Source organism: Tenrec ecaudatus, chromosome 4 (genome assembly GCF_050624435.1).
Source record: "Tenrec ecaudatus isolate mTenEca1 chromosome 4, mTenEca1.hap1, whole genome shotgun sequence".
Taxonomy (NCBI): domain Eukaryota; kingdom Metazoa; phylum Chordata; class Mammalia; order Afrosoricida; family Tenrecidae; genus Tenrec; species Tenrec ecaudatus.
Window position 1 is genome coordinate 6,488,506 of NC_134533.1, and position 18,387 is coordinate 6,506,892.

The 18,387-nt window shown below is 51.8% G+C and overlaps 1 protein-coding gene across 1 annotated transcript in view; it reads left to right on the forward strand.

Annotated features, from left to right (window-relative positions):
- Nucleotides 1-18,387, forward strand: part of PC (pyruvate carboxylase) — a 93,945-nt gene that overhangs the window by 19,701 nt on the left and 55,857 nt on the right. The window lies entirely within an intron of this gene.

Genomic DNA, 18,387 nt, shown 5'->3' on the forward strand with positions numbered 1-18,387 from the left:
GTTGCAGCCACTTTGCCTGCTCTGAATCTCCTTGACAGCCCTTTTCTTTTTCACTGACTCTACCAAGCATAATATCCTTCTCCAGGGATTGGTCCCTCTTGATAACATGTTTAAAATACGTGTGATGAAATCGCCCTGTCCTTGCTTCTAAGGAGCATTCTGGTTGTATTTCTTCCACAGTAGATCTGTGTGTTCTTCTGGCAGTTCATAGTTTACTCGGTGTCCTTCACCAGCACCATAATTCACATGCATCCATTCTTCTACGGTCTTCCTTATGCACTTTTCAGCTTTTGCAATGGAAAATGCCATAGCTTAGGGGAGGCACCTCTTAGTCCTCAAGGTAACATCTTTTGTTTTTTAAACAAGTCTTTTGCATTAGATTTACTCAACATATTTCATTGTTTGATTTATTGAATGCTGTTTCCATGGGGGCTGATTGTGGATTTAAGTATAATGAAATCCTTGCTCAGACCAGTTTTTTTCTCTGTTTATCATGGTGCTGCTTGTTGGTATACTTGTGGCGGTTAAAAAATTATATATATTGTGGTGTGATCTAAACTGATTATGAGCCGTAGTCTTTTATCTTCAGCAAGTACTCCATCAAGCAAGGTTATGCCACCTACATCCTATAGGTCACGAGGATTCCTTCAATCCTGTTGCTGTGCAGACTTTTCTTCATAGAGTTGAACTTCTCAGCGTGTTTGCTCAGTATATAGGTAGATTGAACAAGTATGTTGAGAGGACACAACCCTGATCCACACCTTTCCTGATTTTAAACCACACAATTTCCCCTGTTCTGTTCACACAACTGTCTCTCAGGCCATGTGCAAAGTCTGCATGAGCACAATGAAGCATTTTGGAATTGTCCTTCTTTAAAGTAGTGTCTGTAATTTGTTATGATCGACATAGTTGAAACACTTTGCATAGCCAATTAAAACCAGGTAGACCATTTTCTGGGATTCCTTGCTTTCCGCCAAGATCCATTTAACATCAATCATGATATCTCTCATTCCATGTCCTCTTCTGAATCTGCCTTGTTGTTTTTTCATAATTATCTAAAGCAAAATTTTACTTGTGTGTGAGATTCATGATACTGTTCAGTAATTTCTGTTGGATCCTGTTGGCTCACCTTTCTTTGGAATATGGGCATAGATAACAGATTTCTTCCAGTTGGTTGGCCAGGTAGCTGTGTTCAGGATTTCTTGGCATAGATGAGTGAGCCTATTTGTGTTGCGTCTGTATGTTGAAACATCTCATTTGATACTCTGCCCAATCTCGAGACTGTTTTTCACCAGTGCCTTCCGCGCTACATGCATTTTTTTTCAGTACCATTAATCATATGCTACCACCTGCAGTAGTTGAATGTTGACCAGTTATTTTTGTTTGGTGACTCTTTGTGTTCCCCCAGTCTTCAGTTGATGCTTCCTACATTGTTTAACCCGCCCCCACCCCCAGAATCCTTTAATATCGCAACTTGAGGTTTAACATTTTTAAAGTACTTTTCTGCTTGAGTAATATTGATCATGTTCTTTCTGTCTTATAATTCCAGGTCTCTTGTTGACACGGTCTTCAAGTTCTTGTGGGATATACTCAAGGCTTTTATTTTTGCTCTCGTGAACTTGTTTTGTCTTTAGCTTCAATTTGAGAACTTGGTAATTCCCAGTGGCCTCTAACCTTGTTCTGGCTGATGATAATGAATGAAGCTTTTCCATTGTCTCAGATTTCTGTGGGATGCAATCTGGTAGAGTCCATGTGGACAGTCTGTTTATTTTGCTGAGAAAGGTGTTTCAGATAGCTGCATTTTAAATGTCCCATTTTATTTCTGACAACTTCATGCTTCATACTTCATACATTGCGTATTCTGATTAATAGTGGATATCTGCAGCAGCAGTCCCTTCTCATTTTGAATTGGGTCACATCAGCACATGAGCATCTTGAAAGCTTGACGCCATCCACACCCTCAAAACCAAATCTACGTTGAAGAGGCAGCTCTTTCCCCAGTCGTATTTTCAATGCCTTCCAACTTCCGTCACTGTCTCAGATAATGTTCCGCTGCTGCCCATGATGCTGTCAATGGCCAGTTTCTTTCCAGAAGCAGATGGTCAGATCCCTCTTTCTGGTCTGACTTTGTCTGGAGGCTCCACTGACACCAGTTCACCATGGGCGACCCTGCTGGTATTTGAAATGCTGACGGCTCCATTTTCAGCCTCAGAGCAACATGCAAGGCACCACAGTCTGACAGAATCTACAAAATTGGGAAAATTGCCTCTCGTGGTGAATTTTGCCTTTCCTCTAGAAAACTAGAACAGCTGCTTTAACTTCTCCACTGGCCACTACCCATCAAATTCGGCAAATATTGGGATCTAATCTCAGCTAGTGCGCCCTAGGACCCTACACGGAGGAGCCTAATGTTGATGCCCTATTGCTTTTGTTATTGGCAATAATGCGTAATCTTTGTGGATCACTGAGCAGTTTGATTATTTATTCCTTGGACAGCTCTTGCTGGGGCTAGCCATAGAATGACTTCCTTATTCACGGTGGATGGACCCTCTGGTCAGAGCACCGTGCCTCACTCAGCATCTCTAGGAAGAGACAGAGCCATGCTCTGAAGGCAGCCCTCCCAGTTCCCCGTCCAGTCTCCTGCTGTTCCGTGGGGGTGTGGGGTGGGGACATTAGGAGTTGATGTCACAGAGTGTCACTGCCCACGGGGCTCTCAAGATCAACCCCAGACCCACCAGCTCCCTGCCTCCAAGTCGATCATTTGATGGGTGACTGCAGCGTCTTTCACCCAGGCTTGTGGCCAACTAGCTGGGAGTCTTTTCTTGGATAGAAACCTCCAGCCTTTGCCTCAGCCCAGGGTGGGGTTCTCGGGCAGAGGCTCTTTTGGAAGGCCAGAGATTTTCATCAGCCTGTCCGGCTTTGCATCATCCCATTTCAGTTGCTTGCAAAACAGCTACTTGTATGTGTGCGAGGCCCTGAGCCATCCAGCCCGCCTGCTCGTGATGTTGGTAGTGGCCGTTGCACGGTTTGGCAGGCTGCATGCCCCTACGGTCTCATTTCAAATGTTCTCCATTGACTGAATGGCTTCAAAGGGCGAGCGGTATTACCGTGCCACATTTCAAGAAATGGTTTGTGCTTTCTGCAGGTGTTGACAGGGGATCTGGGGTGGGACGGGACTCATGGCTCCCTCCTGCCTGGGTGCTGCAAGGCCCGTGCCCTCCGCCACTCACCCTGGGGTTGGGGCAGAAGGGTCCCCTGTGCCGCGGGGATGCCTGCTGACTCAGGAACTGAGCCGTTAACCTACACAGTAGGGATTGTTGTTAGTAATGAGGGTGGTATTGCCTGCCCAGATACACGCAGGGCAGCTGGCGCAGGGCAGCTGGGCGGAGGTAGTTGCCACAGGCTGTGGTGTCAGGTGGCCGAGGGGTAAGCACAAGCTTAGCCTCCTGCTTACAGGCCCCGCGACCTCTGTCAAGTTCCTTCACCTCCGTGAGCTTGGTCCCCTCGTCTCTGCTGGTGTTGCTGTTAGGTGCCATCCTGTTGGTTCTGACTCGCCGTGCCTGGTCCTGTGTCACTACAGTGCCTGTGTCAGCCCACCTTCTTGAGGGCCTTCCCCTTGTTGGCTGCCCCTCCTCTTGACCAAGCATGATGTCCTTCTCCAGGGTCAGCGGTGAAGACTCACCATCTTCGCTTCTCAGGAGTACCCTGGTTGTGCTTCTTCCCAGACAGATGTACTCCTTTTGGCGCTCCGTGGCCTGTTCGCCGTTCTCCCGGCATAACACCAAAGGGTGTCGGTTCTTCCTCAGTCTATTGCTTGCACTGCGCATGTATGGTTTTGCATGAATAGAGGGCGATGGAAGATACTATAGCTTGGGCCAGGTGCACCCTAGTCCACCCAGAGGTGCCTCGATAGAAAGGCCTGACAATCTGCTCCCCCAAACCCAGCCATTGAAAACCCATGGAGCAGCTCGCTTCAATGGTGACACACACGGGCCACCCTGAATCAGAATTAACTCAATGACGACTGTTGGTTGACTTCAACCATGAAAGATACGCCTCCCGGCACTTTTCACTGTCCCGCTGCTGCTCCCGGGGCTGACACATGTCTGCCTGCAACTGATGGCCAAGTGAGCCAAACAATGCATCTGTCGGCATTAAGTCTAAGAGATTCGGCATTGTGTTGCGTTTTTTTAGTTGCATGCTGGAGAAGGCATATGTTGGAAGGAAGGCTTCCCCGAGCAGACCAGAGTACGCATTTATTACACTGGTTTCAGTTCTCCGGCTCCATGATTTTGAGTCTGGTCCTTGGAATGGGGTCTAGCCAGCAGAGTAGACCGGGAGAGGGAGAGCACGGCTACAAGGGAAGGAACGGAATGCTAGTTCTAGGGAAAGCTCTGGCCTCTTGACTGGTTCTGTAACTTTTTGTAACTTGGAGCTCGGTTTCTGCCCCCTTATGCTTGCTTTTCCCCCAGGAGGTAAGATGCAGGCATTTCTGGAGCAGAGGGCAGAGGGCAGCATTCCTTGGGGATTGTGGCTGAGAAGGACACCTGCCTTGGCCATTGCCTCTTTGTGCTGTATCAGCCTGACAGTAGAGAAAGCCCAAGGGTGCCATCACTGCTGGGGTACCCACCGAAGGTCATTGCATGGTTCTGGGCTTGGGTGGCCAGGGCTCTCTCCTCTCAGTGACACCACTGCTTCCAGTTATTGGTGAAGCAAAGGCAGGCTGGGTAGGACCCTGGTTGCCTGTTCAAAGGCATCCCTTTTGAACCTAACAGAGTCTGTATAACAGGGTGTTGGCATCAAGTGGCAAGTCCTTGGGTGGCACAGACAGTAAAGCATTCGGCTTCTGAGCACAAGGTGGGGAGTTCGAACCCACCCCGAGGAGCCTCAGAGGCACGGCTTGGTCGTCCTCCGTGAGAGGTCACAGCCTTGGGAACCCTTCAGAGCAGTTCTACCTGGCCACCTGAGGGGTCGCCCTGAGTCGGAACCACCTTGATGACATCTCTTTCCTTTGGGGGGGGTGGGGGCAGGGAGGGGCCATCAAATGGTTACCCAAATGGGTTGATGTTTAACTTTTTTTTAAAAAAAAGGAAAGAAGAGGTTATTTATTTTGGTTAGGCAATGCTTGCCCCTGGTCAGAGGCTGACCCTCTCTAGACTTCGGGGATACTGTGGTGTCCCCTCCAGGCCCCCACAGTAACACAGAGGTCGCAGAGGTGAGTGGCATGTTTTGGTTTCCCAGCACCTGTAAGAGTTGTGCTTACCCAAAACTGTCGTCGGTGCAGTGTGCAGTGGCATGGTGGGAACATGCAAGCTCTTGTCAAAAGGACCAGAATGGGACCGGAAGTGAGCAGAGGTTGTTGGAAAAATGCTGCCCAGAGCCGTGCTGGTGCAGGGTGGCCGCCCATCAGCCTGTGGGGCCCTGGAAGGATCTGGCCCATGCAGACAGTGTTCTCGCTCTCTGGCAAGCTGTGGCAGTTTCTTTGTGCCATTTGTTATGTTGCCAAACAAATTGCACTGAGAGAAGATAGATAACACACATATGAGCGTTGAAGCAGAATGACGAAGTAGTCATTCCCTAGATGAAGGAACAGACCATGGAAGCCTACCTCCACGCCCAGCTCCTCTGACCTGGGTGACGTCCATTCTCGGGTTTGCCTCTAAGGAACTCTGGGTTTCCTTTCACCTGGTTGGGATATCATGGGTACAGAATTGTACTGTGGTCCCTGTGACTGCTCAGGGTGACACCTGCAGGCCCACCCTGTGGCCACACCCTCCCTGCAGCCCTCTGTGGTGTGACCACACCCACTGTGTGTGCGCTCTTTCCTGCTGCTGCCGCTGCTGCTGGTGTTTGGTTTCGTCAGCTCCAACTCTCAGCGACCCCACGTGTAGTAGGAGATACTGCCTGGTCCTCTGCCACCCTCACAACTGTTGTTTTGTGGGAGCCCATTGTTGCAGCCACTGTGTCCATCCATCTTGCCGGATAGTTCTATTTTGCCTATAGAATCCTTCAATCTTGCAGTGCAAGACTTGAATTTTTTCTTCAGTTCTTTCGGCTTGAGGTATGCTGCGTGTGTTTTCCCCTCTTCATTTCCTGATTCCACGTTTCATTATGATGTTTTGTCTTCCTTGAGCTTCCCTTTGAGGAGCCCATGGGCAGTATATTGAATGACGCAGGAAGTATCCAAAGATGTGAGGAAAATACACAGAGTCACTGTACCCAAAAGAGTTGGCTAACATTCAACCATTTCAAGAAAGAGCATAGGATTAGGTCGATCGTGACTCATGGTGCCCCTGCAGGACAGAGAACTGCCCCTGTGACTCTTTCAGGACGGAGTGGCTCATGCTACTCTAACAGAAGTAACACACACGGGTCTTTACTTTTGGGAATCTGCTCCACTGGGTTTAAAGACCTGTTACTTGCTGTTTGCCCACCTGCATCCAGTAAGCTTTGCTTGTAGGGTTCTGCTACTCAAATATCCCCAGGGGGGAGCAGGCAGCACTTGCAGACCACTAGTGTCTCAGGGATCAGTAAAAAAATAAAATAAATACAATAATGAGTTTTTGATGAAAATGTACATAGCAGGTTAGTTTCCCATGTGACATTTTCCACACAGATTGTTCCAGGACATTAATTACATGTGCCAGTTTTCGCTGTGATTGTGTAATGTCTGCTCCACATCCTGTATTCTGGTTTCACCTCATCTTTGCTCTTGAGAAATTGTTGACCCATTGGTCTCGTGTTGATGGTTTTTAAGTCAAGCACTGATCATAAAGGGCATTATCCTTTATTTTGCTAGAGGGTGGTGTCAGGGTGGGAGCAGTTCTGTATTTTTTCCAGTTTGTCTGACTTTTTGGATTTTTGAGTTAGAATTTGAGTTCGAGTCATATTCCTCCCTCTATCTGAGACCAGATATTGTGGCTCGGAGAAAACGGCTAGAGGTAGTAGCCGGGTGCCGTCTAGTCCTGGACTTGTTCTGGCTTTTATGGACTTGTTCCTTCACTACGCTTCTGGTTCCTTCTCACTGATTGACCCCTGAGTGGAAACCCATAGCAGAGGTGTCTTAGGTGCCATTGCTAGCTTCTAAGATTCCAGACGCTCCTCATGTCACCAGGATGCAGGCCATGATTTTTATGCCTTGTGCTGTGCCAGGTGACTGAGTTGTCCCAGGATTGTTCATAGCTGATCCTAAGCCTTCAAACTTAAATGGCAGTTTTTAAAACCCTGTGACCGTATCTCAGACGCCCTGTGGGCTTGGTGGGTCAAACATGGGGCTATTCACTGCAGAGTGGGTAGTTCCAGCCTATTAGGACCACAGCTGCGCAGGTCTCTGGTGACAAATCCCCCCTTTGGCATTATGCATTTCCCTAGTGTCTTGCTGTTTTTTAGCATTTGGTTTCTCAGAGTTCCCATAATTCTTCCCACATTTCTTGCATTCTTGGGCAGGCTGTGAACGCCCCATTTTCTTTCTGTTACTGCCAAGTTGGTCTTGGTAGCTGTTAATTCTAGGCTGACCTGATTCTTTTTTGTAAGCTTCTTTGTGTTGTCCTAAGAAGTTATTTTATTTTGTATACATGTAGATTATGATCACTTTCTTTTTTTATGTTTGTTTGTTTTTATGATCACTCTCTAGTGTCTTACGATTCCAAAGTCATTCTGTGCGTGCGAGCTCATGCAGTGCCTTTCTAGGGGACTTGCTCTACTTCACAGACTCCAGCAGAGAAAACTCAGTCCCAATGACTTCTTTCTTGGATGTGCCAAGCGGCAGCTCAGCTCTGCTTCCAAAAGTATCTCGCTCGCTCCCTTGCTGCCATTATCAGTGCTGACTCATGGCGACCCCTTGTGGTTTCTGAGACTGTAACTGGTTACAGGAGTAGAAAGCCCAGGCTTTCTCCCTCGGAGCCCAACAAGTAAACCACTACACCACCAGGGCGCCTATCTGGACAAAAGAGAGGAGACTCGACAGGATGAACTGATGCAATGACGACCCCCAAGACCGGGCAGGACCACTTCCCGCCACACACATGGTTGCCGTGCACTGGAACAAAGTCAACGCGAGGAATACTTTCTCAAGTTAAGGTTCATTCTTCTGCACCACTCTACCTTGCACGTAAATATATACACAAGAAGATTTAAAACAACAACAACTTTTCTCCAGAAGACCTCTTTCTGGATGTTCCCCTTTCCTGCTGGTGCTAGGTGGCTGTTGAATCGGCTCCAACTTGTCACAACCTGGTCATCTGCATTAGGAAACTATCGGGGCTGCGCCGTCTGTACCCTCATTGTTCTGCTCAAGCTCATTGTTGAGCATTTTGTGGTCTTCCAATCTCCCCAAAAACCGTGAACTTACAGCCACCGAGTCTATGATGTTCAGAGCTGCCCTACAGGTTAGGGTAGAACTGCCCCATGGATTTCAAGACTGTCACTCTTTCTGGGATTAGAAAGCCCAGTCTTTCTCCCCCGGAGCAGCTGGTGGTTTGGAACTGCTGGCCTTGTAGGTAGCAGCCTGTGTGAGTCTGGGTACTTTAGAGAAACAAATCCACAGAAACTCATGTATAAGAGTTGTACATAAAGGTTAAGTGCGCATCAAGAAAACCTCCCAACCCCGTGCTGCCCAAGCCCACAAGTCCAACATTAACCCATATGTCCGATACCAATCCACAAAGTCCTCTTCCATCTCACAAAACAGACGCCTTGATGCTGACTGCAGGAGGAAAGCCGAATCAGTGAACGTGTAAGCATCTCAGCATTGGCAGGGGTCTCCACATGGCTGCTCCAGCACCCAGGGCTGCATCGGGGTAGGTCCATGCGGCTTTTCCTCAGAGATGTCTTGTAGGAAGTGAGCCTTGCCAGCTGAAGCAGGGAACTGGCTAAGGCAGCTGCACCCTGGTCCGACCATCAGAAAGCAAGAGACCCGAGAACTAGAAAGGCGAGGCTCACGGAGCCATTTCTCTCTCCGCCTTTCAATTAACTCCTTGTGTGTTTATTGGCCAGGTTGGCACAATAAACTTTTAACTCACAGCCCAACACATAACCACTACACCACCAGCATTCTTTCCTTCCAATCCAGGGGACACATTTTCCAGCATTGTGTCTGATGGTGTTCTCGTGTGATCCGCAGAGTTTTTGTTGGCTGACTTTCAGAACCAGATGACCAGGCCTTTCTTCCTGCACCGTGGGTGGCCCTGCTGGTGTCTTGACGACCATCAGCACAGCTTCCAGTGTCACAGCAGCGGCACCCTGACAGGCAGCTGGTGGCTCCTTCTCTCTGTTGTTAGGAATCATAGCAGCTCCTGCACCACACAGTGAAATTAGGCCCTGTACCCGCCTCACAGTCACACAGCTACTGTGTGTCTCAAAAAAGATGCCTCCCCCCCCTTTTCTTGCTGCTGCCCTTCTATTTACCAAGCCTGGGTCTGGTGCCACCTGATAACATGTGCCCAAAGTATGGCTCCTCTCCCACTTGTTCTTCATACATCCTTAGTCATTTCTATTGCCCCAGCTCCTCTGAGTTCACTGTAGCCCTCACGTTTCTAGAGTGTTCTACGTCATGGAGCTCTGAGGCTGCTGGCTCGTCAGCTGTCCACCCCCTCTCCCAGCTGTGCAGAGCCCACTTCCCTGGCTAGGTCTCTGCTCCCCAGCCCTCCTCAGCTCAGCAAGCTGTCCTCATCCCAGAATCTTCTCTGGGCCACTTCAGGTAAACCAGGTACACGCTCTGGTGTTGACTTCTGGTTTTGTCTTAGACTGACTCCCCTCCCACTTGCTTCATGGAAAAATTGCCCTGTCCTTTGTCCCGTTTTCCATCGTCTGCTCTCCTGCTCCCTCCTACCCTTTCTCCCTAAGTGGTTTCGGCACTGTCCAGGCCTTTCACGTGGGAGCAGCAGAGCCCAGTGAAGAACCAGGAGCTGCTAGGCCCTGCTTGCTTACATCAACAAAGGCACCTTTGTTAGAAGCCGGGGTTTGGGTGCTTGCCTTTCTTGACACCCCACTTATTTTGTTGAGCCTCATAGGTGCTCTGGATGCACGTGGCACGGCGCCTGTTGTTACTGGGCCTCCCCCCACTCGGCCTGCTCAGGTCCCCACTGATGCCTGTGACCCACCTTCCACTGGCCGGCAGGGATGGCGGTTGCATTCTGCTCGGCGGCTCACTCTTCCCGGGAAGGATCCTTACCAGCGACTTTGAACAATGTGCCACCCAGCACCATTATGGGCGATTAGACTTTCCACAAAGAGGCCAGTGGGGGCAGTGGGTTAGGCTTTGGGCCACTCCTTTGGTGAAAGGTGGGGCACTCCTACTTTGCCCTGCAGCATGGAGATAAGGTGGCATGAACTCCACAGCAGTGGGTTTGTGTTTGGGAGGTCTGGTACCTTTCACCTCAGAGACTAAGGAGCCCTGGTGGTACTCCGGGTTAGGGGTGGGGCTGTTTACTTGCAAGTTGAAGGCTGAAACTCAGCCTCCGCATGGTGGGAGAAAGATGAGGTTGGCTGCTTCTCAGAAACCATGTAGAAGGGGTTCCTGTGAGTCAGGATATATATATATATATATAAATAAAATCAGGATATATATATATGTAATCAGGATATATATATATCAGGATATATATGTATGTGTGTATGTATGTATATCTGTTCTCTGATATGTGTGTGTATAAGATGAGAATGCCGTTGAATCAATTCTGATTCAGTGAGTCTATAGGACAGCGTAGACCTGCCCCTGTGGGTTTCTGAGACTGTGAATCTTTACAAGATTAGAAAGCCGCGTCTTTCTCCTGAGAAGCAGATGGTGGGTTCAAACTGCAGAGCCTGCAGTTAACAGCCCAATGCATAATCCACTGTGCCACCAGGATGAAGTCCTTCCCTAAGGATCACAGCCCAGGAAACCCTTTGGAACAGCTCTGCCCTGTATATACGGGGTTTGCCACGAGCCAGGATCACCTCGGGAGTCCAAGCAGGATGGGTAAACATTATAGATGTTAAATAGGATACCCATCGTGAATGTTCTTAGCGCATCACAGCTCCAAGGTGGGAACCACCCAAACGCCCATCAGCCTGTGAACAGATGAACCTGACGTTTCTCTGAGCAATACACCTGGCTCTGCCGTGAAGGAGGCAAGGAGAGTGAGGCCTGGAGGCTACTGCCCAGAAGAACTCGGACACCACTCCGTTACGTGAAAATGCCCAGACACAAACGGCCACACGGAGTAGTAGCCATTGATGTGAAATGAGCAAGAACAGGACCGCCCCAGAGCTCGGAAGTGGTTAGCAGGGCCTACAGGCAGCGGGAAATGGGAGTGAGAGCTCCTGGCTGTGTGTGGAGTTTCTTCTTGGCGTGAGGAGAATGTTCTGGAATTTGCACATTAAACTAGTGGGGGTGAGGTTTGAAACATCTGGCAAATGGAAAACTCGATGACATCATTTTAGACCCACTTCTCATCACCGGCAGGACACCTGTGTGCTTTGGGTGTTCTTGTTACCATGGCGCCCGCGTGCTAAAGGAATCTGACTGTGGTCGTGGTTCTGGTCCTATCAACAGACTGATTTGTGTGAACACTCTCCTACTGAGTACGTGCCGGGGGTATTTCCAGGCCTTTGCGCGTTTTGATAATGCTTAGCCTTGCTTTCATAGTCTAGCATCCTCTGCTAGTTAGTATTTCAAATCTTGCTTCCTCCATCAAGCCAGCCGCTTTGAAAGTAGGCTGGATGTATCTCTTGAAGTACCGGGGCCGGCTAGGCCTGTGTTGTGAGTGTGGACACCTGTAAGTTATCTCTGATTACTTGATGGTGGGTCATTTGGAAAATAGCAGAAAGGGTACTGTCCTTGATGTCGTGTGCCTTCTGGTCAGAGCTCTGCATGGTACCTTAGTAAGCTGTGTGCACATGTTTTCTTTCAAGAGCGAATAGCCCTGGCTTGCTGCTGCTTCCTGCCCTCGGGTCACCAACAAGGCAGTAGCTGCTGTTGGGATACCACTGGGCTTGCCCCGGCCACGTCCAGCCACGTGGCCTTTATTTTCGATGGACTTTCACGTCCCCTTTTCTGTGTCAGCCTGTCTGTGTCTGTCTGGCCCCATGATTCCCTTTTGTTCTCTTCAAGCACCCCCTCTGCGTTCTGAGTTTGCTGGGTTTTAGCATGTTTCCCCAGAGTTTCTTGAATACCTTCTCCCCACCGACCCCCCAAACTGGAGCCTCAGAGCCCACTGTCCTCCTGGCCCGGCTCACAGCTGTGTTTGCAAAGAAAAAGAAGAGTAAACATAGTGTTTGGCACACGGCCCCTAATTCCTTTCCCTTGTGCTCCTCTGCCTTGTGCTCCTGTAGCTTTGTGTTGGCTTTTGCGGCGCTTTTCTGTCACATGGCCCTTTGGAGAAAGGAAGCAACGGGCTCCTCAGACTCCTCTCCCCTCTCTGCTGCGAGGCAGAGGCCCGCTGCCCTGCCACTCACTCCACACCTGGTCTCCGTTCCATGCCTGTCACGGCGCAGTGCAATTCTAGGCGAGCTGGGGGGCGCTTGAGGGTGGGCAGGAAGTTAATGCTGCTGTCCTGTGCCTTGACTAGGTGATCCCATGTCCTCCAGTGTCTTTGCCCAGAAGCCCCTTTTTAGCTAACAGTCATCTTCCCGGGTGAGATCGTCCAACAGAAACCTACCAGACCCACAGCCGTGGAGTTGACTCTGACTCTAGGCCCCTGTGGGTCAGGTGGGACTGCTCCATGGGGTTTCCAAGGCTGGAATCCTTGTGGCAGGAGCCACGGCAGCATTGTGAGAGATGAAGTGGCCACTAACCACCACCTTGGTGGTTTGAACCACTAGCCTCTCCTTAGGAGGAAGGTGAGGCAGCCTGCTCCCGTCAAGATTTACAGCCCTGCGTGACCCCGTGGGGCAGTTGTCCTCTGCCCTCCAGGGCCGCCAGGAGATAGCCTGGACTTGTGGCTGGGAGTCCCTCGTGGGTCTGGGGGCGGATGACCACATCTCTCTCCTACAGAGTGGCCGGTGGGTCTGGAGGGGTGTAGGCCCTCCAGGGCTCCTCCCACTCATCGGAGTCAGGGTCTAGGCCCTGAGACAGCAATGCAGGAGTGGCCTCCCTGGAGATGGGACTTGAAAGTTCACCATTCTCGGCTTCCTGAGGGAGGGGAGTCACATAAGTCCTGGCCCAAGACTGGAAGGGGAAGGGCATGCAGAGGGCCTAAGTGGTTCTCACTGGGCCTTGACATCCAAGAGCTATTAGCACTACTGGTTCTAATTGGTGCTGGTGCCTGACCGACTGGTCTCATCATAGCACAGGCAGTCTTGTGGTTGAATGGCACGATGTCCACCTGTGGTCAGTCTTCCTGTCAGTGTCCTGTTAATTTAGATCCCAAGCCCCACACCATGTTCTGCTCCCTGATTTCCGTTCCAACTGGTCCTTCTTCACAAAGTCTACTCAGGATTTGTAAATGCTGGGTGGGTGCGCTCTTTGGAGACTGGAACAGTTTGAAACAGCAGACACTCTCAGGGAGCCTTGCAGCTAAGTAATAGGTGAGATTGTCTACTGCATTGGGCACACCAGCCCGGGACCTACTTACAGTGCCACGGAGCACAGCTGCTACTGTGAGGATGAAAGTGCTCCTGACCCAAGCCACGGTGTTTTCAGTCGCCTCAGATGAAAACGAAAGCTGGTCCCCGAATAAGGAAGGCCACAGGAGACGGGGTGCTCTGGAATGATGGTGCTGGAGAAGGATAATGAAGGTACCTCGGAGATAGCAGAAGAACAAACAGATCTGTCTTACTACAGCCAGAAGGATGTCCTCTGGGCATGCTATCAAAGGAGCCTCGTCTCTGGACAAGAACACCATGCTTGGTAAAGTGGATGGTCCTGGAGGGTCCACTTTGCCATGCCAACTTTCACCTAAAGCAACAAAAAATGTTAAAAAGCAAACAAGGACCCAACAGTGTAATAACAGTAGTGGCAGATCCACGAAGGGCGTCAGAGGGTTTGTGCAAAACGTGGAGCTTGAAAGCTGATGGGATTCTCATCACCAACTTTTGGAACCCCCTTCCTACTTGTTCTGAGGCCCCTTTACACAGTAGTCTCCTTCTTAGAACCTTCTGGAGGTTAAAGGTGTTACCTTCATTGTATAGGCAGGAAGTAGAAGCACCACCAGGGTGAGCTGCAGGTCTGGGAATCTTGCTCTGCCCAGCTGAGTAAGACAGGGGCCTCCTCCTCTGAGGGGCTGGGGGTTCTCTGGGGCGGTGGGGGTCTCTGAGGGGCTGGGGGTTCTCTGGGCGGTGGGGGTCTCTGAGGGGCTGGGGGTTCTCTGGGCGGTGGGGATCTCTGAGGGGCTGGGGGTTCTCTGGGCGGTGGGGATCTCTGAGGGTCTGGTGGTTCTCTGGGCGGTGGGGATCTCTGAGGGGCTGGGGGTTCTCTGGGCGGTGGGGATCTCTGAGGGGCTGGGGGTTCTCTGGGGCGGTGGGATCTCTAGGGTTACAGCTTTTGTAAAGCCTTTCATGTCCTTTAGTCTTCCTCACCACGGCCTGACAAGGCTCCTCAGGTTAGGAGCAGGGCTCTTTGCTCAGAACATAATGCTTCTTATTTGTTGGACAAAGTTATCCTTGGCCCGGGCTCCATTTGGGCTTTTATTTGTCCTCTAGAATGCTGTTTCTAGAAGGCTTTATTGAGGATTAAGATCATCTTGCCCAAGGGTCTGAAGAGACAGCAAGAAGGAATCTGTCTCCACACTCTGGGCTGTACCAAGTGGAAAGGAGTTCCCGTCCTGCTCTGTGGCTGGGGAGCAGCCCGGGGTCTTTCTGTGGGGGGCAGGAGTGGGGAGTGCATTTCTGAGCCAGCCCTGGTACGTCCTGTGGGCTGTGGAGTCTGAGAGCACCTTCTCCCATGCTCTCCCAGCGTCCGGACCCATCTGCCCTGGCAAGAGAACGGGTGTATTCAGGGTTCAGGTTAACACAAGCCCAGCGGTCCCGCTTACGTCCGTCTGCCACGCTTGCTCTCTGCCGTGGCTAATCAGATGCTGCCAGATTGAGGCAGCCTCGTTCCAAATCCATCCCTCATTTATTCATCCACCAAGCGTGCTGGGCCAGGCCTTGTGGGAGTCTGCGCTCTCCAGGCTGCACCTGCTGTTCCAGAGCCAGATTTGTATACAGAAGATTGGGCCACTGCTGTGCCCTGTGACTTGATGCCCAGTCGTAAACCCAGGCATCGCTCTGGAGGAATGCATGGGTCTTTCCTCCAAAGGAAGTAAGGTCCCCGATTTCATTTGTTCCAAGAAGAGCCCAGCTCAGGCCTGCCCTCTGGTGACACTGCCCTCTCTTTTCAGCAGCAGCGGGGAGTTAGATGACCCCCCGCCCGTTTGCTATGCCAAGCACGGAGCCTCAGGCCCGGTCCATTCACTGATTCTGGCCAGGAGCCCACCACGGCTCTCACTGCCCCACCACCCCTCTCCTCCCCTATCAGGGGCCCCTTAGCTGTCACCACAGGAGCTCTGTTCTTAGGCTTAGGCTCGGTTCTACAGGCAGCCCACCTAGAACCACACAGGTGCTACTTGAGCAAAGAACAACTTGAGAAAAGGGGGATTTCTCCATTGGTTTTTTTTTTTTTTTGAGAGGAACCAAGAATCTGCCTTGAAAACGCCTTAGACTGAGGTGGCTTGAGAAGCCAGTGCATGTGAACACGTGGTGGCGGGGTTGTTGGGGGTCCCTTGGTGATGGTAGCTATTGAGCATTCTGTGGGAACTGAACCCTGTACAGTCACCACCTGCTCAGGGGACTGGAGCCAGGCCGCGTGTGGGCCCCAAGCTTCATTTGGAGGAGCCCTGGTAGTGCACTGGTTACGCTTTGGGCGGTGATCTGAAAGATCAGCGGTTTGAGACCACCAGTTTCCTGAGGGAGAACGACAGAGTTCTCTGTTTCCATAAACAGTCTTGGACACCGACGGGTGTCGCTAGGAGTTGGTATTGCCTCAACGGCAGTGAGCGTGGTTTGGTTTGCACTTTATGTGGGTACAGGGCCTATGTGTGTGTTAAGAAGCATCCTCACGGATGAGTTCCGAGCCTTCTACGCATTCCACACCTTATATAGGAACTGAGTACTACCTGGCTATTAAGCCTTACTTGGATACTGAAGCCACAGCCGGCCACAGTGCCATTTGGAAGCCCGGGTGATCACAGCATTGAGATCTCCACTCCATGACAGGGAGCTTGAGGAGGAAGAGGAAGGCTTTGTTTTCTGTTGGTCCTGTCTCTCTCGGCTCCTCCCCTGGGGCTCCCCACAGTCCTCAGTAGTAGGAGGCTACCAGCAAGGGCACGGGGTCCCTGTTGGCTTCCCCTCCCCTCCCAAGGAGTCGGGATCGGGCAGGACAGGAACGGCCTTGAACCTGGTGGTGGTTCTCCGAAGTTCATCAGGAGGTGGGGGAGAGGGTTCCAGGCTGTCCCGTCTTGGGAAGGCAGGGTCTTAGGTGCTCTCACGGCAGATTCTGCAGTTTGTGGGAGCTCCGTAAGGAGTGAGGAAGCAGCTACTCTGGGGGGTGGGGGACTGGCTGAGAAGCTCCCAGATGCTGCTCCCCTTCCTGTAGCAGGTGTTCGTTCCCCTCAGAGGACACCCCCAGGGCCACCTTTTGCAGTGAGTGATTCCAGGTTGTCCAGCTTCCCTGCATGCAGAGAATGCCAAGTGCTCCAGACCCGCTCCTCTCATCAATAACTTGTATCTGTCAGGGCGGGCGATGTGCATGTGTTTGCTGAGAGGAAGCGCACACACAGGTGAACACAGGGTACACGGCACAGCAGGCAAGGCAGCACAAAAGTACCCCTGCTGAAATACAGTGCCCCAGGCCCAGGCCTGCTCCCAGGGATTTTGGGAGCTGAGCTCTGGCATGTCCAGCAGGACCTTTCTCCTAGATCCAAAGGCTCCTTCATCCCAGTCAGGTAAGGTGAGGGCCACAGAGTACCAACCGGCCCAGACACGCAGTTCCTTGTCTCACCTGGCAGGTAGCTTGTCTCACAGGGCCGCTTACTTCCAACCTTGGGGCAGTCCCAGGTGACTGATGGAGTAGGACGGGATCCTCGTGGAGAAGTGTGCCAGGCTTCTCCCCATGGAGCCGTCGGGTGGATTCCAGCCACTAACCTTTAGGCCTCAATCCGTACTCAGTCTTTGTGCCACCAGGGCTAAGAGGATGAGTCCAGGCAGACTCAGCTGGTGACTAAGGGACAGCAGGTGGGTGTGATTGGTGTCCGGTGTTGAGGAGGAGGTCCCTAGCAGAGTGGTTGGGTGAGACTGAGCAGGGGGCGCAGCGCCAGGGGGTGGGAACGGAGCAGGCAGAAGGCTAGTTAGGGCATCTGGGAGAGGATGCAGGAGCTGGAATCCCACCTGGGGGCCTCCCAGGGTTGCTACCACACTAGGCCCTCTGCTGGTACCTTCTGTAACTCAGCATGAGACTGGCCACGCCTGCTGGAGCCAGTGGGGATGTGGACAGTGGGGCCCAGGGCAGCACTCTGCAATGGTCACCCTAGAGCTCCGCCCCCTGCTGTGGTGTGCTGGCTGGGTGCCCATTGGCTTCCCAGCTGCCTACTGAGCGGCCTCTCTGATCCAGGCCCCATGCTGCAGGCCATAGACACGGCAGGGAACAACAGTGATCTCAGCACCAGGAAGCAGGCAGAAAGCTAGTTCTTTTTGTGACGGGAGGAGGGTGTGCTTAGCCTCAGCACCCACCAGGCTGGGGGTAGCAGGGGTGACCTCCCTTCAGTGTAGTTATCAGCTTCCACAGCAGGCAGTTTGGGGTGTGGATCTTGGCAGAACACAGGGAACCTCAGGCAGGTTTTAGCAGTTCAGACTCTCCCAGAAGTGGGGCAGAGGGTGGGAGCCGCCTTCTGTCTCCTCCCTTGCTGGAAGTGCCTCTGCCCTGTGAGCCCCGTCCCATCGGTGCACCCATGGCCCTAGGGATCTGCCATTAACCAGGCCCTTGTAGTGCCCCTCGTAGCACAAGAGGCTTGTCCTGGCAGCTCACCTGAAGGTTGGCGGTAGACCCTACCCAGGGGTGCTGTGGAAGAGGGACTGGCACCCTGCATTGTGAAGATAATGGCCAGGAAAGCCCAGGGAGCCTCATTCTATGGTGCACATGGAGGGCCACTGGCTTGGCTTAGCTTTTTGGTTTGTGGATGTCCTTGTAGGTGAGGCTAGAGTGGCCCAATGGGCCAAGGTCACTGTGAAGTTCGGTCGGCTTCCCATGGCCAGCTTCCCATGGCCAGCGTGTGGAGGATCTGGGCCTACCCTTTCTCCACACCCTCTGAGCATTTCCTGCCCTTGGCGCGGAGGGCAGGGCTCCGGGGAAGAGGGGCTGGAGTTGGAGCTAGAGAGGTGGCTTTCCTGAGGGTCTGGCTGCCTGAGAGCTTGCTGACACCTGGGGGTAGGGGG